At 39.1% G+C, this 21,473-nt stretch overlaps 1 pseudogene; it reads left to right on the forward strand.

Annotated features, from left to right (window-relative positions):
• Positions 1 to 228: 228 nt before the first annotated feature.
• On the forward strand, positions 229 to 325 carry LOC130041045 (uncharacterized; annotated as a pseudogene).
• Positions 326 to 21,473: the final 21,148 nt, after the last annotated feature.

The following is a 21,473-nucleotide window of genomic DNA, read 5'->3' on the forward strand; positions in this document are numbered from 1 at the left end:
ACCAGGACTCATATAACATCTTCTAAAAGAATTATTTTGTAAAACTGATGCCTTGATTATGGTAAAAGATAATATGGTAAAAACCATATTTTTCTTTCTGGGACATTAAAGTTCTAAATCTATCAAGCTGCTTTGAAATACTTTCCTTGATTAGGTACCACTCTCTGCCATAGGGTAAGTAAGGACAACACTCAAAGTAATCAGAAGAGAAAAATTAACTCCTACTAGGTTTGGTTACACATATACTAAAATTGAAATGATACAGAGATTATCATGGTCCTTGCACAGAGACGACATGCAAACTAGTAAAGAGCTCCATATTTTTGTTGCAAGAAGAACTAACACGGCTACTTTAAGCTAAGGCAATCCCCACAAGTACAAAAATTCTACATAAAGATAGCACAAATCCCCATAACAACAATCTCTCTCAATGTCTATGGACTAAATGTGCCAATTCAGAGGCACAGAATAGGAAGATGAATTAGAAAACTGAACCCAACATTCTGATGCCTGCAAGAAACACATCTGAGCAATCAAAGCAACCATGGGCTAAAAGTAAAAGGCTGGAAAACAAGTCTTCAAGAAAAGAACACCTCCACAAAGCTGGAGTAGCCATACTAGTATCAGACCACGTGGACTTCAGGCTAAAGGTTATAAGAGACAGTGAATGTCATTTCTTCACGATCATGGGATCTTTACATCAGAAAGAACTCACCCTCCTCAATGTAGATGCTCAATGACAGACCAGCAAAATACTTAAAAACAACTTCTAATAGACTTAAAAAAAAACATTGATAGCAAAACAGTACTAGGTGGAGATTTCAACACTACTTTGTCACTTCTCAATAGATCATACAGACTAAATCTCAGCAAGGAAATATTGTATTTAAGGGAAGTAATGAACAACCGTTGGCTTAGAGAAGAAATCAAAGAGGAAATAAAAAGGTTCCAGAAACAAATGAGAATGAGGACGCGAGCTAGCAGAACTTGTGGGACACAGCAAAAGCAGTGTTAAGAGGAAAGACTATAGCTCTGCCAGAATTCATCAGGAAGAAAGAAAGGGCCTACATGAATAAATTAGAGCTCAAGATTTTGGAAAATGACCAACAAAAGGAGTGCAAACTAGGCTGGAGCAAGGAAATAATAAAATTTGTAGTAGAAATCAATGAGCTAGAATCCCAAAATACAATCCAGAAGACCAATAAAAGCAAAAGCTTGTTATTTGAGAAAATAAACAAGATCAATAAACCTCTAGAAGCCTCTCAAAGAAACAGAAAGAATTCTAATAAATCGAATCAGAAATGCAAAGGGGGGTATCCTAATAGAAACTACAGAAATCCATAGGATCATCAGAGACTATTTTGAGAATCTTTGCAGCAGGAAATGAGAGAATCTTGAATAAATTGATAAATTAATGGATTCCAATTACCTCCCAAGGCTGAACCAAGAAGATTTGGAATACTTGAACCTATCACTACAAAGGAAATTGAAATGATGGTCAAAATATCCCCCCAAACAGAATCCCTGGCCCATATGGATTCAATAGTGAAATATTTCAATCCTTTAAAGAGGAACTGCTGCCAACATTTTTCAAGATTTTCCAGGAAATTGAAGAAACAGAAATGCTCCCAAATAGTTTCTATGAGGCAAAGATCACCCTTACTCAAAACAGACAGAGACACCACAAAAAATGAAAATTACAGACCTATTTCCTTGATGAATACAGATACACAGATTCTCAAGAAAATACCAGCAAAGAGAATCCAGAAACTCAACAAAAGATCACACACTATGACCAAGTAGGTTTTTCTTGGGGATGCAAGGATGGCTTAACATTCTCTAGTCAATCAACAGAATACACCATCTCAATAAAATAAAGATAAAAGTCTATCATCATATCGATAGATGTAGATAAAGCATGTGATGAGATCCAGCACCCATACATGATGAAAAACTCTCAACAAAATGGGAGTTGAAAGTACTTTCTTCAATCTAGTCAAAACAAACTACCACAAACCCACAGCAAGCATTATTCTCAACGGGGAGAAAACTAAAGGCTTGCAGCAGAAATCAATGAGCTAGAATCCCAGAATACAATTAGGCACAAAACAAGTTACCCACTCTCACCACACCTATTCAACATAGTACTTGAAGTACTTGCCATAGGATTTCGGTAAAAAGAAAAGATATCAAGGGCATCCATATAAAAAAGGAAGAACTCAAGCTTTTACTATTTGGAGAGGACATGATACTATACTTGGAAAATCCCAAAGAATCTACAAAAAAGCTCCTGGGAACAATAGATTTGTTTCGTAAAGTAGCATATTACAAAATCAATATCCAGTAGTCCATGGCTTTCCCATATATTTCAAATGAAAGAGAAGAAAAGAGATAGAGAAAAACAATCCCATTCACAATAATACCTCAGAAAATCGAGTATATTAGAATCAACTAAAATGTTAAGGAACGATACTTTGGTACTATTGCGGCAACATGGGAAGCTGCCATTGTTGACAACATTGACGAGGAATACAATCCACTGGTTCAGCACCTCCATGAATGTGCGAGGAATGCCAAGAGAGAGATAGCCACAAAAAATTGCCTATCTTCGAAAACTCTTGAGCTAATTCGCCAGCATGGTTTGGCGCATGCCTCAGCTGACCGCAATCTAACGTGTGAGCGTGCAAAGCAGTGCAGAGATGCGATCAAGGAAGACCTAAAAGAGAGAAGAGCAGAAGTACTGGTAGATGCGGCAGAAGCCAGGAAAAGTATTCGTAATGCCTGCCTGTCCTTCGCCAACTATAAGACCAAGATGACTGCCCTCCGACGTCCTGATGGATCCATCACATCCTCCAGAACGGCAGTGGAGAAGATTACCATGATTTCTACTCAAATCTCTTCGATAGCCATGTCCACTTGCCTACATACCAAATTCCACAGCATGGATATGTTGTTCCCAATGTTCTCCCTTCCGAAATCTGACACGCCATTTCGTTGGTAAAGAAACAAATAGGACCCGGCCCAGACAAGGGCAGACCTGAACACCTGAAGAACCTGCAGTCAGTACTCATCAATACACTGGCTCGGCTCTTCACTCGCTACCTGTGTGAATGCAAGTTTCCGTCCCAAAGGAAAACCAGCAGGACCGTACTACTGTTCAAGAAGGGAGACATCCATGGCATTGGCAACTATCGCCGGATCTGCCTATTGTCTGTCATCTACAAGTTGTTCACTGGAGTCATCCTAAATAGGATTGGCAGAACACTAGATGAAGTACAACCATGCAAGCAAGCAGGGTTCTGCAAAGGATTCAGCACCATCGACCATATCCACACGATAACCAAGCTCATTGAAGTTTCTCTGGAGTTCAAGATGCCGCTGTTTAACGTTCATTGATTTAAAGAAGGCCTTTGATTCTGTTGAGACAGAAGTGGTCATTGAAGCCCTAGCCAATCAGGGCATTCAAGACCAGTACATCAGGATCCTCCGTGAGCTGTATTACAGATTCACTAGCAGGATCTCACCATTCTACAAAGAAGTGATCGTTGATGTCAAGAGAGGGGTGTGGCAGGGTGATACCCTTTCACCGAAACTCTTCAGTGCCACCTTCGAGAACATCATGCGACGACTGGAATGGGAAGGAATGGGAATGAAGATAGATGGTCGGCAACTACACCACCTCCACTTTGCTGATGACATTGTTTTAATAACACCAAACATCGGCCAAGCGGCACAAATGCTGGCCAACTTTGACCGTGAGTGTGGAAAGGTAGGACTACAGCTGAATCTTAGGAAAATAATGTTTATGCGAAACAGCCTTGTTCCTGATGCCCCATTCACTCTCAATTGAAGGACTATCTCCGAATGCAACAGCTATGTGTACCTAGATCGAGAGGTCAACAAGACAAATGACCTGGCACCCGAGCTGTGCAGGAGGAAGAGAGCAGCTTGGAACGCCTTCAAAAACGTCAAAGAAATAGCTAAGAGGAAGAAGAACCTCCGGCTCCGGGCACATCTCTTTGATTCCACTGTTCTTCCTGCATTAACATATGCCTCAGAGACCTGGGCCCTATGCAAACAAGATGAGAACAGTATTCAGGTCTCCCAAAGAAGAATTGAAAGAGCTATGCTTGGAATATCAGGTTTCACTCAAATGAGAGAGATAATCTGGAGTTCTGACATCCGTTGCCGATCAAGAATCAGGGACGCTGTCTCTTATGCCAAGGAGTCGAAAATCAGATGGGCTGGTCACGTAATGAGATTTAGAGACGACCACTGGACTAGAGCTGTTACCGACTGGATTCCATGGGATGTCAAAAGACCGCGTGGCCGCCCACCTTCCAGATGGTCAGACTTCTTCGTCAAGATCATGAAAGATCGGTTTGAGGCCCTTCATGTTCCCGGTTCGAACAGATTCCATTGGGCTACTCTAGCACGCGACAGGGACAAATGGAGATGTTACTGGCGCCCGCTCGAGCAAATCGACGACTAAGGGGAAGTTAAGTGATAAATGATAAAATTTTAAGGAACTATACAAAAAAAAACCCTAAAAACTCTACTTCACGAAATAAGAGAGTATATGAGGAAATGGAATCACATCCCATGCTCATGGATTGAGAGGATTAACACTGTCAAAATGGCAATACACACCAAAGCTCTATAAAGATTTACTGCACTTCCTATAAGGATAGCCATAACATTTTTCAAAGAAATAGATTAAATACTCTTGAAACTCATACACAACAATAAACTCCCATGAAAAGCTAAAGCAATATTTGTTAAAAAGAAGAAGGGAACAGCTTCCCCAACTTGCAACCCTACTACAAAGTCGTAGTAATCAAAATATCATGATATTCAGATAAAGACAGGCCTCACATCAATGGAATATAGTCAAATATCCTGACGCTGGCCCTCAGATTATTATTACCTAATCTTTCATAAAGGCTCAAGAAATATGAAGTTGAGCAAAGAAGTCTCTTCAACAAGTGGTGCTGGGAAACCTGGACAGCAACAGGCAAAAAAAAAAAAAAATTGAACTCAGACCTCTTTATAGTGCCAGGCACAAAGTCAGATCAAATGTATTAAAAACCTCAATATCATACCTGAATTCTTAAGATATATGGAGAAAAATGTGGGACGATCCCTCCATGACATTAAAGCTAAGGGAAACTTCTAGAATGAAACACCACTAACCAAGGAAGAAGAAATGAAGATAAACAAATGAGACTACATTAAACTAAGACGTTGCTGCAACTTAGAAAAAATGGTGACCATCATAAAAACACAGCCCACATAATGGGGAAAAATTATTTATGCACTACCCATAAAATTAACCTCAAAATTCTGACTGCTGTATCGTTAAGAACACTAAATAGTTCCCGTGAATTTTATTCTTCTTCACATATATTTACTCTAAAATATTTTAGATTTCATTTTAAACCACAGGTAAAAAATAAAAATTATAATTTTTTTAAAAATTAAAAATAACCCCTATGCATAGCCAGGTGCGATCCAAAAAAAAAACAAGAAAAACAAGCAAGCAAATAAGCAAGAAAGAAAGAAATTAAAAATTAAAAAATAATGCTGTTTGCAATGCTAAGGATCAATCCCAGATCATCATACAATGGAAGACAAATGCTCTATCCCTGAGTTATATCCCTGTTCTTAAACATTTAAAAAGGTCTTTTTTGATGTCTCATTGCATTTTATTTTTTAAAAAATGCTTTTCTTAGTATACCTGGTCGCCATCGTACCGCCTACTTCTTGACCTTTTCTTCACTTGTATATTTTACCTCTAAGATTCAGTTGTCATCTTATCCTTCCTATAGCCATGCTTTCCTTTGACAAACTTTCCAAGATCATGTCTGGCTTGCTTTAACATGGCATAAAATGGAAACGTTATTTTCTCTATGCTCTCACGCCAGAGGTGATGATGTTTTCGACCCAGGAGAACTCTTTTCTGGTGAGCTTCCTGGCTGTTTCTATTTGACTTCAAAATATCTAAAGGTAAGGCATCATCTTTTTGTTTTTGCGTTTTTGGGTCACACCTGACGATGCACAGGTGTTACTCCTGGTTCTGCAGTCAGGAATTACTCCTCACGGTGCTTGGGGGGACCATACAGGATGCTGGGAATCTAACCTGGGTAGGCCGTGTGCAAGGCAAATGCCCTACCTGCTGTACTATAGCTCCAGCTCCACCCCCCCCTCCATAATTCATCATCTTGAGGGCCTCAGATTTTTACCTTCGATTTAGAAACTTCATCTTTACATTGACACAGTAAATTGAAACCACAGAATCATTGAATGGCATGTTATAATGGTAGCAGCCATGAGCAAACATTCATGCCATAAGTTGGTATGAATGAATTCTGTCTCAGAGGCTTCACTTCTGAGGATACCTGTCACTACCTCCTTTCTGTTACGTATCCCAGGATCAGAATCTACATCAGGCCATCAGTAGAAATTGTCCACCCAAAAGCTAGCCTTCCACTGGGATCAGAATCCTTGATCCATGTAACTTGTAATTTTTCATTCATGATTTGTTGACCTTGTTTCAGGCAGAGGCATCCGGAGCATAAACTCAGCTTCCCAGTAGTTTCCACAGGAAATCCAAATACCTAAGAATGTTATCATTTCTGACACCACTGTTAAAGATTTTTTTAGAATCCCACGTTAAGGTACTATCATTAATGTTATAATATTACTGTTCTCCATAGTCCAGATCTCCCCAAAGAACTCTCTACCCTCCTCACTCCAAGTATAGACTCCAGTTTATCATTCTCCTGAACGTACTTCTATTTGTTTCACTCAGGTTCTCCCCTAAAGTGTACAAGTTAAGTTCATACCACTCCAAGTTCTTATTCCTAAACTACCAGAGTGGGCTTGGTCCTCAAGCTTGTGTTCTTCCTTAAAGAAATACTGTGCTTTCTTTCTGTATGTCACTCTTTGCTTGCTTTGTAAAACGAGTGGTCTCTCTTGAACATATATTCCATTCCATTCCACCCAATGCCTGTTTCACAAGTTTCTAAGTGTTGTTCAATAAAATCTATTTTTCTTCACAGCGGTAGGGCGTTCGCCTTACAAGCGGTCAACATGACCGACCCGAGTTTGATTCCTCTGCCACTCAGAGAGCCCGGCAAGCTACCGAGAGTATTCGATATGCCAAACACAGTAACAACAAAGTCTCCAATGGAGACGTTACTGGGCCCGCTCGAGCAAATCGACGATCAACGGGAGGGCCTTTACCTTTTCTTCACTGAACTAAAAATTTTAAAACACCAGAGCATTGTTAAAATCAATATTTGTATGTTTTAAACCCCAAATTTTGAAAATGAAAGGGTGTAAAGCAATGGAATCCTACTCAGTTGTATGAAGTGAAATATTCTTATTATTTGTATAAAAAAGCATAACATGAGGATATTATGTTTAGTGACATAAGCCAGGCAGAGAGAGATAGGCATCATACAAGTTCATGCATATGTGGCATATGGAGAAAACAAATTAAAAGAATAAAATGAGACAGACAAACGTCTAAAACAATATTAATATTCTATGATTTATAATTCAATTAACAATGGTTCCTCATACACATTATTCCAACATGACACTCCTCATTCTCCCAAAAAATAAACCCTCCCTCTCCCCCCAAAACCCCAGAATCCCTCAGTCCCAATCCCCTGACTCAATTTTGTGGATCAGTTCTCCCCTTACATTGCCCTTGAACCTTTGTTGTGACCTTGCTGTGTGTATTTACATCCCACATATGAGAAAAATCTCTCTGTATCTGTTCCTTTCCTTAAGGCTAACTTTACATGCATGATATCCTCTAGTTTCATCCAATGTTAAAAATTGTATAATTTGGATTTTTTCAAAGCCATAAAAAGAAACTTTAGAACTATAAGACTATTTAGTTACCAGATGGAAAGGTGTTATCAAAGTGGAAAAACTGAACAATAATGAATGACAGAGGAGGCCTTTCAATTGTGAGTGTAATGTGATACATGCATGTTGATTATCCATAATCTTAAAATTTATGAAATTCTAGTAATTCTATAATGTAATTTTAAATAATCAATACAGTATTTAAATAATTTACATTTATCTATGATTTTGACTTATCTTTTGTGTCAAACTATCAGAAATAAAAATAATGTGAGAGAGATATGGTGTAACAATATACTTTTAAACAAGAGAAGTGCTGAAAATTTCTGTGTCTTAATGAACTGTCATATAAATTGACTCCAAAATCAAATTAATATACTCAAGGAAAAATAAAAGTCAACCGATTTAATCTTTTGCCTTCACTCAGGTTCCCATCTGCTGATCTCTGGCAGACGAAATAATTTTTATTTTATTTTATTTTTTAAAAATTTTTATTAGTGAAACACCATAATGTACAGTTGTACATTTACAAATTTTTGTTCTTGGGTTTCGATTATACAATGATCAAATGCCCATTCCTCCGCCAGTGCCCATTTTCCACCACCATGTATTCCAGTATCCCTCCCACACAGATCCCCCCCATCCCAACTTGCCTCTGTGGCAGGGCATTCCCTTTTTTTCTCTCTCTCCTTTTGGGTGTAGTGGTCTGCAAAAGAGGCATTGAGTGGTAATCATGTTCAGTCCATAATCAGAATTTTTGTTTTCAAAGGATTTCTTGGCAGAGGTTTGGCATTCTTTGCTAGCAACCAACTCCTTTTCTTCTGCTTTTTTTTTCTAGAAATATATACTTATACTCAGACTGACAAGTCATGGTACCAAATTGACAAATGTACTTGTTTTTACCTCAGATCTATTTCCTTATTATCACATATAATTAGCAGTGGATAGAAAATAACTTGCCCAAAATTCGTGGGGGAAAGGGAAAAGTTTATGCTTTTCTTAGTTTGGAAAATACCTGTCACTAGTATAGTGACATTCATCTAAATATGTAAACACAATGATTAAGAAGAGGTAAACCATGACTGCCATTTCAAGGAAGAACGGGCCTTCAGCAAATATTCTTGGATTCAGAAGGATGGCTCTGGCTTGGATGGGGGGCAAACATGAGAACTGTGAGCTACGGGCAGTTAACACATGATCTGAGGCTATGTGGTAACACTGCTGAGTAATGTGGAGAGCCATGATTAGGTAGGGTCATGGGGGAGAATGGAATGATGACAGGAAAACAGAGAAACAGGACAAGATGATGGATTCCTTTGTATTAAAGTTTTCATCTCTAATGTATTAATCTGTGAAAAAGAGAACCAACTTCTTATCATTGTTCCTAGCAATATATTATCCTTACATAGAGCTTCAGGAAAAAAAGGCTTCCCTTGTTAGTTATTATAGCCTGAATATCTGTGAGGTGTTTGAAATCTTTATATGTATACAGTGCTGATGACTGAAACCAATCTCACTATTTAAGTATCTAAACTGTAATGTTCTCACCATTTAACTCTCTAAACTCTGATGGCTCCAAATTTCTAAGATCAGCTTTTATCTCTTCCATTATATCCAGGCTTCTCTTCCCAACTGTCAACTCTCCCTTTCTTTCTCTCTCTCTCTACCAACTATGGTCTCCCTGCCAAAATTTGCCAAGACAAGCTTTCTTGAAATATAGACATAAGTTGACTTCTCTTTTATTTTAAATTTAGGCAATTTTGATTTTCAAAGTCATTTAAAATGGAGCTTTGTCATACAATATTCCAATTCTAATCACACCACCAGTGTCTGCATCCCTCCACCAACAAATTACCCATTTCTCCCTGCATTCCCACCGATTTCCTTGACAAACACATTTTGAAGTTTTACTATTGTACTCTGGGTTCCATACTTACAGTAGTGTTGGCATTGGTGGTTAAGACATACACCTCAACTTTTTCATGCTGGCCTTCCTGGATCAATGCCCACTGACACCATGTAGGGGAAATATGTGAGAACAAATCATTAAGCTCCAAATTTTTCAAATAATCTTTAAACAATTCTGATCGAAATGAAAACAGTGTGAACTGGAGGGGACAACCCCCTGTCAGCCTGCAAAGTCTTTTCATTTTTCCACATTACAAAAGAAGAAATCAGTGAAGGAGGTCTGTCATCATGCAAGTTAGGTGACCCTGCTGAGGTGTGGTCAACAGGGTGTTTTGTGTTCTTCTCTCCTTCCACCAGAAGTCCCTACCCTACGATTTTTGTCTCTTCAGTCCGCATAAAATGAAAAAAATTTTACCACACAGACATCCATGAAATGAGCCCAGCCAAGGTGATAAAAATAAATTTCAGCAAATTCATAGGTTAGTCATGGTGGTAGAAACAAAATATCATGTTTTTATATTGAATCTGCAGGAGACACAAATTACAAACCTTTTCATGATTCAGTTTCAATCATAGGATATTTTAACACCTAACCTCCACTAGTATACAGTTCCATTGCTAATGTCCCCAGTTTCTTTCCCACCACTCCCTCTCCCAACCCCAAACCCCACCTGACAGCACGCTGTCTCTACACTATGGCAGGCACTTCTTTCTCTCCCTTTATCTCTCTCTCTCATCCTTTGAGCATTATGGATTGTAATACAGAGAGGGAGAGGTTATCACGTTTATTCCTTTACCTACTTTCAGGACTCAGTTCCCACCCAGAGTAATCACTTCCAACTATCATTGTCATAGTGGTCCCTTCTTTATTCCAAATGCCGCATTCAGCACTTGTGGCAAGCGTCCAACCGTTGGCCAATTCTCCTGGCCTGTGTTTCTGCTATCTTTGGGTATTAGTCTCATATTCTGGATTTTTATATCCAAAAAATGAGGCAGTCCAATCAGTATACCCCTTTCCTTCTGACTGATTTCATTGAGCATGATAATCTTCCCTGTACATCCATTTAGAAGCAAATTTCATGATGTAAGTTTCCTGCCAACTGCGTAGTACTCAATTGTGTAGGTATACCATAGTTTCTTCTGGCCATTGTGAATAGTACTGCAGATGGTATTTCTGTTATAAATATCATGTTTAATGTAACTTACATAGGAAAATACTTCCCAGGTTCCAAACATACAGAATCCACTCACAAACACAAAGTTTTTTACTTTTTTAAAAAATATAATTTATTATGATGCTTTCTAAAAAACGGAAGTTATTAACAAAAATCAGGGAAAGCATATGCTATTAAAGACAAAAAAATAACCTTAAGAAAGGACAACTGCTACGTGTTCTTCCTCCTCAAATATCCATGTGTTTCTTGATATATTGTCAATATCTTTCTATAGCCTTAAAATTCTTCAACCTCATTTCTAAACACTATTTAAAGTTATATTAATTTAATAGGTGTAATCAGTTTTATAGAATATTTATTTGATTCTTTCAAATTTTGCATAAACAACGTTTGAATTAGCCATAGCACCGTAGCACTGTCCTCCCATTGTTCACTGATTTGCTCGAGCGGGCACCAGAAACGTCCCTATGGTGAGACTTTTTGTTACTGTTCGTGGCATGTTGAATACATCACAGGTAGCTTGCCAGGCTTTGCCATGAGGGAGGGTTACTCTCAGTAGCATGCCGGGCTCTCTGAGAGGAGCAGAGCAATCGAACCCAGGTTGGCTGCATGCAAGGCAAATGTCTTACCCACTGTGCTATGGCTCCAGCCCATATATATATATATATATATATATATATATATATATATATATACATATATGTGTGTATTTATACACACATACATATCTACATATTCCTCTTACACGGCTCTTAAGCTCCAACTCATATTTCTTCCTCCTCCAATTCTTTACTACTTCTCTCCCCATACTTGGGGCTCAACTAATTTCCGAGTGCCCTCAGATACATTTCTGAGGCCATGATAAAGGAATGCATAACACATGCGTGCAAGGAAGGCACAAAGCATATGTAGATAAATTTCATATGGACATATAATTGTGATGACTAGTTTACAAACTGTATTCGCTTCAAGTACAGAGTTCCTCATCTCACCGACTCTGTATTCATACTCCATGCACTGTCAAATATCCAGCTACTGTCCACAACCAAATAACAACATTCCCCTACCCATTTCAGTCATTTAATTTCCCTCCTATAAGGACGATTTTGATGTCAGAGTGTAAAGGTTTGATTTTGCTTTTGTTTTATTCGTCCATTTTATTTTTTTCTTTATATTCCAGAAACAAATCAAATATTTAAAAAAAAATAAAGGTCAGGAGGTGATATCAGGCAACAAATGAAATAGTTGATGTGGCTGAGAATCAGCAAGAGACTTCCAGGTCAGAGTGAGGAAATTAACATCCAGTTGTCCTTCCCAGCATATTTCTAAAGGGCTGGCTTGGAGCAGGGTACATGCTGGGAAGAACCGCAGGACAGTAGTAGTGTCTTGAACATATAGGAGCCTATGTTCTTCTTTGAAAATGTAATAGTATTGACCTCCATTGCAAACCACAACACCCTAAAACAAAGAAAAAGCAAAAGGGAATGCCCTGAGGTGGGGCGGAGTGGGGGAGATGGGGGGTGGGAGGATCACTGTGTTCCTTGGTGGTGGAGAATGGGCACTGGTGGAGAGATGGGTACTTGACTCTTGTATAACTGAAACCCAAGCACAAAGGTATGTAAGTCTACAACTGCACCTCATGGTGTTTCACTAATAAAAATAAATAAATAAAAATTAAAAAATTAAAAGTACTATGAGCTGGTATAAGTATAAAATGTAATGGTGTTGACTAGATTACATCAAGATCATTTTTTCTATAGAATGCTATGAATCATCTTTGATTCACTGATTGATACTTTGAAATGTCCCAGTTCATTCTCATTCAGAGAAGTCATTTATTTCTTCGAGTACTGATTTGTATATGGAATTCCTCACAAAATACTTTATATAATGCATATTCAGGGACTCAATGATAATGTACTTATTACCATTTTCAAAAAATACCAAAATACACTTTTAATAAGATTTTCTTGGATCTCTATCTAAAAGCTAAATGACAACAATTAAGTTTAACTCAATATTTTCTAAAGCGTATTACATTAGTACTTGAAAAGAAATTTTAATAGACTCTGGGAGAGGGGAGGAGGAAAAGTCATGGATCTATAAGGATCAGTACAAGTCTTTGGGTGTGTGGGGCATGGGAGTGTGTAGAAAAGTTGAGATCACACTCAGCTATGTGATCTAATCTCTATATATCTATTCTCTAAATTAGATACCAGCGATGTATCCACACAGGTGTATTCATATGACTATCATGTACACTAGTGAGATCCAGGGAAATAATTCTTAGCACTGACATTGTTGGAAATTTATGTAGTAATCTGGTTTTTATGATTAAGTTGTTATGATTTCACAGGGAGTGTTTGTTTCCTTAACCAACGTGGAATGTCTTTAAAAGACCAAATATAGGAACATTCTTTCATTTTTAATTTAATATAGAAAATTCTGAATTTACATGTTAAATAGAGAGGAATATCTTTTTCAATAATCTATTTGGGACACTGTCCTTTACTTGTTTTATTAGGAACTGAATGTGGTACCCTATAATCTCTAATTCCATCCCTAGACCTCCATTCACTACTTGTACCAATCACGACAAACTTCACTTTAGGCCCAGTTTTCAGTAATCTCAACTAAACATTAAAGTAAAAAATAAGTCTCATCAAATAATTCTGTTATCCAGCAGTTGTTTAAGATGCTTACACAAATGAACAGAATATTGAGAAAGAAAAATTCTGCTTGAAGTAGGCACAGAATTCATGTTGTAATTGACCATATAAAGGAAAGAAAATTAAAGTAAATTTCTTGTAATTTCTTGTAGTCTTGGAACCATGTTGACCATGGGGTAGTCAGGTAGCTAAGTCTTCCTTAACTTGGATTTCCCTTGTTCACATCCCTGATATCACTCTTTTCCTGCTCAGATCCCATTCCCAGTATATCATGTTACCCCCAGATCTTCTTGTTTCAAGCTTTGTTTTCAGAGGAACCCAAATTTCAAGCCCTCCTTTCACACTTATTGTCTCTTTTCCCATCAGTTCAGACTTTTCTCCCAACATTTTTTCCTCAGTGAATACAACATTCCTTCAAGAGAGTTGAAGCTTGTTAGTTTTAAGAGATTACTGAGATCAATTCCCTCCAGCCATACATTAAAGGTAGCAAAACACTCTTCACGTTTTTCTGTTCCCAGCCAGTCAAGTACCCTTTCCTGGGAAAATCTATTAACTGGTTAGTCTCAGGTCAATCATAAACTGCGTTCATTTCCCCCCATATTCAACAAAGTAGTTACTGGTACCAAGCAGAGTTAGTTAAATATGTGATCCTGTTGACATATATTTGCACTTGGGATCCATGTGAACACCTTCCACCTGGCTTTTATTGAAGGTGGTCTCCCAGTTTGCTTTTCCGGTGGCATTCTGTTTCTCATTATTCCTCTCCACAGGTAAGTGATGTGAAAATAACATCTTTAGTAAATGGTATGATTGAAAGCTCCAGAAGGAATGCCAGCCCTTTTTAGCTCTCTCGGTCTTATATGTAACCTGTTCTTTGGAACCTATCTTATTTTTGTAGGTTTGTCTTGAATCTCCTTTACAAAAAATATTTTAACTTATTTGAAAAACATCCACCAACTATCCCATGATGATCACCAATTTTCCACTTCTCTACCCTTCCCGGTTTCCTTTCCATCCATCCATCACCCCATTAACTCTCCTAGGGCCATCTCTTTCCACCACAACCTTCCAGGCTCAAGGTCAACCGGTACCAACTGCTTTAGGAGTGGTGACCTAGGACGCATGTCTTAGTACGGTACCTATGGCAATGCAGCCACAACGCTATTTATAAAGTTGGTTCTTCTGTGAGCTGCAGTTAAAAGCGATGTTTAGAGAAAGCTACAGGCACCAGGAACCATGGAAGACCAAAGACCAGCCCCTCAAGCTAATATAATTTGAGCTCCCCCCACCAGAAATTTCCTGAAAGCTGGCTTGGCTAACTTGGGGAGTTTACAAATCCAAAGACTTATAAAGGCAGTGGACCGCATTGTTGAAACTCACTAGTAAAGTGTCACCATGATAGCAACTCTGAATATTGTTGGGAATAAGTGAAATGGTGCAGCTAGGGGTGCTGAACAGAGGGCCTGAGGACATGTGACTTATCTTTGCATTTCCCAGGAGCTATATTCAGGCTTAAAGCTGCAACTGTTCTCTTGGCTTTGTCCCTGTTAAGAGTCATACTTAAATGACTCTGAGGGCATTGATCACTCATCTGATAGGTTTATTCCCCAGTGTTTGTGTTCGCATCCCCCAGCCATCATTTATTGATAGACCACCCAAACCTTTTAGTGATGTGTCTCAAATTTGGTTATTTTCCAAAGGTGGCCATGAGACGTAAACAGAGCGTCCATTGAAGAATTTTTACTTTTCTTCTGGTCATCTTAGACTCATCAGACTTTCTCAGCCTATTCCAAATTTATTCTATTAACCGAAAACTGCAGACTGTGCCATTTGTCCAATTTTATTTCGAGGACACCAGGGATAGGCATACTTGACTGTACTTTCTCCCTGCTCTGTGCTCAAGTTCCACATCTGGTCGATCTCTGGGGACCATCAAAGTCTGCAAGAAATGAACTGAGATCTTCTTGGTTGCAGAGAAAATGCCCTGTCAGCTATACTCTTCCTCTGACCCTACCCCACTCTTCATCAGGCCCATGCAATTTCTCCTATGATGGGCTTTATAACCCTGGACTAAGTTTGTATTTCGTAGAGTCTTGTCTATTCATCCTTTTTCCTGTCTCTAACTTCCCATTCTTTCCCATCCCATCCTTCGACCCCCAGCCACTCCCAAAAACAACCACAATAGGCAGGATCTCAAAATTCAGAATTTTTATTAACAAACAATTAACTATGATGCATCTCTTTAATTTGAAAAAATATATTAGAATAAATAAATGGTGTATGGCATGTCAGTGTTTGCCTAGGAAAACCATCTGGTACCTCAAATGGAATCTACCATTCCAGCTACTCCCATTACGTAGCCATAGTAGAGAGAGATGTCCATCTCTTTTCCCTCTCAATAAAGTACTGCACTTTCCCCCAAAGAGGTGAGTTTGGCAGCGTTCTCACGCTCCTGCTGAGCCTTCCTTTTCATAGCCTCACGCTCTGGTCTCTGCTCTTTGGTGATGGGCTTTGACATGTCTAGCTCGGGAACATTGGGCTTTCTCCATGGAATCGGTTGGAAACGGAAGTCTTGGAGGAGAAACTGACTGACGTTTGGGTGGCGACTGCCGCTGGTTCACAGAGACTGGAGGAGGTTCACGCTGGAGAGAAGTGCCAGGTGCTGTTGTAGGGAGCAGGTCTAGAAGCTGTGGGGAGACGAATAGGTCGGCTACTAGGGTTCTGCAAACCTTGTCGAGATGGGTTGGTTGAAATGGACTGAGCAGGTTTGGCCTAACCCGACAAAAATGCAGTGGTTGACCAGGAAGAATTGGCAGCGGTTGGCTGAGCTGCATTGGTAGAGCCAGGCTTGGCATGGTAAGCTGCAGCAGGACCATGTGAGGACACAGATTGTCGTCTCCGAGGAAGAGGTCCAGCTTGTGGATTCTCCATGGTAAGAAAAGGCAAAGGTACCAATTTGAACTTCCCAGGATATGGCAGCTCAGACTTTGCTGGCGATGAGCGTTTTTCAGCACTGCTACTTGGTTTGTGTGCTTTGACCTGAGATTTCTCAAGGCCTTTTCCATCCTGTGTAGCACCTAGCCATAGCTTGACAGCTGAGGATGGCTTGCCATCTTTAGGCTTCTTTGAGTACTCAGGACCTAGGAGGAAGAGATTCCAAGTTTTGCATCACTTTCCTTCCGCAAAGCATGAAACACTTGGACAGAATCCAGCATGTGTATGCCTAGGTAGCAGCAGGGCTTTTTAACTGCCTCTTGGCAAAGCTCAGATTGAGTTTCCTTGCGTTTCCTCTTGCCAATGGTGGGCTTTTCTTCTGCCTTGACCTTGTTCCCTGGCTGCTTACACTCCTTAGCTTTCTTAGAGTTTTCACTGGTGTTTTTTATCTTCTCCTGCCCATGGCTCTTTGTCTTGCTGATACTGCTGCAGGCAGCTTTTTGAGATTTGCTGTTAGTTTTGGCTTTGGTCTTAGGACACCTATCACGGACTGCAGCATTACGAAAAATCCCCGCTCCGCTTAGCATGCATTCTCGGACGTTTGGCTGGATTGTGGCCTTGGGTTCTCCCTCAAGAGTTTCAGAAGCCTCCTTTTTGTTGTTCTGTTTTGCATGGGAGGTCCCCTTAGTTCCACTTGAGTTTTCTTGCACCTGCTTCAGAGTGATTGTGTCAGTGGTGTTCATTACCTGCAGATCTTTGCATTGATCTAAGTCTACTGGCATCTGGTAGGTCTCCAGAGGTTTGAAAGCCCAGTTTTCATTTGATCAAATTTCTTAACTTTTTGTTCCTGAGTTGGAGTTGGTGTCAGCGCCAGGTTACTTTGGCTGGAGATATTATGGGAACTTCCCGAAGCTCAGGTGCTGGATTACACTCAGGTCTTTGAATCCTGCTACTGCAACATGGGGGCAATTCGGAAATTTGTTGCAGACCAAATGTCTTCCCTGAAGGTTGCAATGCCTGGGAAGTCTTCCTCCCCAGAAAATTCAACACTTAAAAGAACCATGGAAGAAATCAGTGCCTGCGAAATGAGATATTCACTCCACAAAACTAATGGTGCAACAACAGTGCACCTACCAGCAATAGGCAAGGCATTGTTACTGGCTATTCTAAGGAAAATGGACAAGTCCCTGTGCTTGAAGATTGGAGGTAAATATTGTAGTTCTTACTGTTTGTCATGTGGTGCTCTTGTTTTTTGGTTTTCTTTGTTTTTGAAAGTGTTTCTGTGTAAACTAACTTGAAAAATAAGAGACTTGGGACAGAGGGATAGTACAGTTAGTAAGGCAATGGCCCTGCACACAGCTGACCTCAGTTTGATCTTTCGTATCACTTATGATCTCCTAAGCATCTTCAGCAGTGATCCCTAGCACAGATCCAGGAGTAATCCCTGAGCCCTTCGGTCTCTGACACAACTTCAACGTCCTCCAAACAGAAGGTTTTTTTTAAAAAATTATAGATTTTCAAACTAATAAATGCCATACAGAGCTTAGCATTGTAATGTATTGTACTCTCAATTTATTCACTTTCATGGAAAAATAAGAGGACGTTAATATCATAGAATAAGAGTATGAATGAAGCACTACTTCAGCATGATATTTGTGCTGGAGTACAGATTCTAGGTTTCATGATTTGAGTCAGAATCTCTGAACCATAAGTGTATTCAGAACCTTGCTATTCATTAATGGAAGGGAAAGTTAAAGTGTACCATTACAATAAGAGTTCTGAAACTTCTTAAGAAAATAACGAAATACTAGTTTAAGACATGTTTTTTACATTTATTGTGGTAATTCTTGAGGACTGCTGAAATAGAATGTGAAAAATGTGGCATTCCCTGCCACAGAGGTTGAGTGGGATGGGGGTTATGGTGGTCGGAGGAATACTGGGAACCGTGGTGCTGGAGAATGGGCACTGGTGGAGGGATAGGCACTACATCATTGTATAAATGAAACCAAGCACAATAATTTTAAGTCTACATCTGTCCCTCCTTATGTTTAACTAATAAAAATTAAAAAAATAAATGAAATAACTAGGGAAAAATGTCGCATTCTTTTGTGTGCTCCTGAAGTTTCATGATATGAAACCTAGATGTCTATTTAACATCATACCTTCCAATCTCCATTAGGAGCTCTTATGTTGAGAGTGAAAATAACATGCTGTAAAAGGAGTTACGGAAGTAAGCATGAACTGAGTTTAGTTAAGTTCTTTTCATAAACTTAAAAATCTCAGTGTATATGAATACCAACTGTCTAAGGACAGTTTTCCTCTTTTTTGATCCCGATTTTTGAATTTTCCTTCCCTTCTCTCCGTTTTACTCACCTTGATAACTCGATTCTGTGATGGGTTGAGCAGACAGAGAGAAGTCGATTCCAGAGGAGGAGGCTGGTATTTGGTTATTTGGCGGCTGGACCTCCTTCAGAGCCATAAATATTTCTCTAGATGAGTTGTTGTAAGCTTGGGGGGCAGAGCCATTTTGACCTATGTATGACATGGAGTCATAGGACTGCAGGCCAGAAAGGAGAGTTACCAGAGTGCCTTGATGATTTTAATACACCTGGCTTCGTTCCTGGTAGGGAAGTGACAGGCTTCGCTCTGATGTGGAACCAGACATGGTGTTCTCTCAACAAGACTGGCAGAAAGTGATGGGTACACAGACACCGTGTTGTTGGTATCTAGGATTTTCTCATAGCGAGCTGCCATAGACATGGAAGAGACAGCGGTGTCTTGGGCAAGGACAGTCACAGAAAAGTCTCCCATGGAAGACTTCTCTTCAGCACTTCCTGCAAGATCCCATTCCAAAACACTCTGGTAGGAAGCAGCTGAGGTGGATATATGACTCTGGTGAAACACTCCAGATAGCATTGTTGTGCTGAAATGTTGGTAAAGATAGGCACTACCCATCAGTGGTTGGAAAGAGGTGCCAGAGGCTGAGGGCAGGAGCCAAGCAGAAATACCAGCTGAAGCAGATACACTGGAGTATTTGCAGACACTTCCTGTTATGGAAGCTGCATCGTTAACCATGGGAAGGGAAAGCTGCAGAGTATGTGCTTTTCCCAATAAAGATGGAATTTGAAAATTTTCTGTAAGGAACAAGAGGGTGATAAACAAAATCTGTGAGAATAATAATCTCCTTCAACACTGAGAGGAACAATATGAACTTAAATTTTAAGCCATCAAGATGCTTCTAGTACCAACAGTCAACTGAATTTCCAAAATTCCAACAATTTGGGGTGATTCAAACCCGGGAAAATTTTGGCACTTTGTGTATTTGGTATCGTGCTCCCAAAGTGAACACAGAACTGTAGAAGAACCAGGTGATTGTGTCTGTACCTGGATTTCTTGCTTACAGATAGTCTCTCCTTACCCTAGAAAAGCCTGTAGCTTGCTATCCTATTGACTCCTATGATATCTCTGAGAATGGAAGCTTTTTCAAACTAGGAAGTATATGAGAATGGGAAACATTCTCTGGACAAGAAGAAACCTGAGGCCCAGAAATGGCAAAAAGATTTCATATATTCCAATAATTTTTATTGGGAGGGGCATGGGGTGGTGTAGAGTATGGACCAATAACTGACAGTGATCTTGGTTCTTCCTGGCTCTACACTCTGCAGTAACCCCTTATAACATTCAGGAGAGTGTATGCTATGACAGAGATTCAACTGGATTGGCTGTGTACAAGGCAAGTGCATTATCCCCTCCAGTACTATATATCTCTGTCCCTTAGGAATATCCATGTTACACAAACTAAAGCATGTGTTCTTTTGTCCAGGACCCTGCATGATCACTACAAGGCCAGAAACCGGAAGAAAGTTACCTTACGTTAATATAAGCATTTGTGGTCTTTACAACTATTACCATTGTAATCATCAGGTTTCCATTTGACTTGTGCGATGAGTACCTGTTACTTTCGTTTCACATACGACTTAATCTTGTGGATGCACTGAAGGTTACCCTCATTTTTGATCCACTTCAAAAATGACTACTTGAGTTATTCCCAAGAAATGTTTTTGGAAGGAAAATTTTATTTAAACTCTGTGCCTTACGTTGTTTATCTACTGTGAAGTTACTAATAATTCTGAGAATAATAATGCATACATGAATATAATTTTTCTATTTCATATGATTTACATAGGAGGAAGTGTACAGAAAATATCATGAAAAATATGTATCATAGAACTGAAAAAGAACTATATAGACAGTAATGAAATCTGGGCTCTGTAGCAAGCAGCATAGTACAGTAAGTTATGGAGAGCAGACCCAAGAATAAGCCCTGAATAACAGTGTATGTGATTCCAAACAAAACCAAATAAAACAGTACAATAAGGTTATTAATAAATTGTTCCACATATACAATATGAAGACAGTATTCTATTTTAGAAAAAACTGCTAGCCAAAAAATGGAATAGAATGTGATTTTTGAGGGCACACTTTAGCACTCCATTAAAGAGAAAGGATTTAACAGTAACTACATAACAAAAAGAAAATAGGAGTAATCGTGGTTGTATTTCAGAGACAAGAAATGTTTGAAATGAGTAAAATACAGAAAGAAATTTCGAAAGTACAAAAAATTATTCTCATCAGAACCTTTGAATATTAACCAGCAAACAACACGTGTTAAACATAGCAGAGGATTTCACTTGATCACACAAGAAACAGAAAAGACCATTTAAAAAGTGATCACAAAATATTGCAAATTTATTTTCAACCCCTAGATTAGAATTATATTCATCAACCAGGAAAACGTTCTTCTCAATGTTTAATAAATGAGCACCAAAATCTAATAAAATATCTTTAATGTAGGAAAAATCATAATTAACAAATATGACAAAAATGTGTAATTAGATATGTGAGA

Source organism: Sorex fumeus, unplaced genomic scaffold (genome assembly GCF_029834395.1).
Source record: "Sorex fumeus unplaced genomic scaffold, SorFum_2.1 ptg000095l, whole genome shotgun sequence".
In the NCBI taxonomy this organism is placed as follows: Eukaryota; Metazoa; Chordata; class Mammalia; order Eulipotyphla; family Soricidae; genus Sorex; species Sorex fumeus.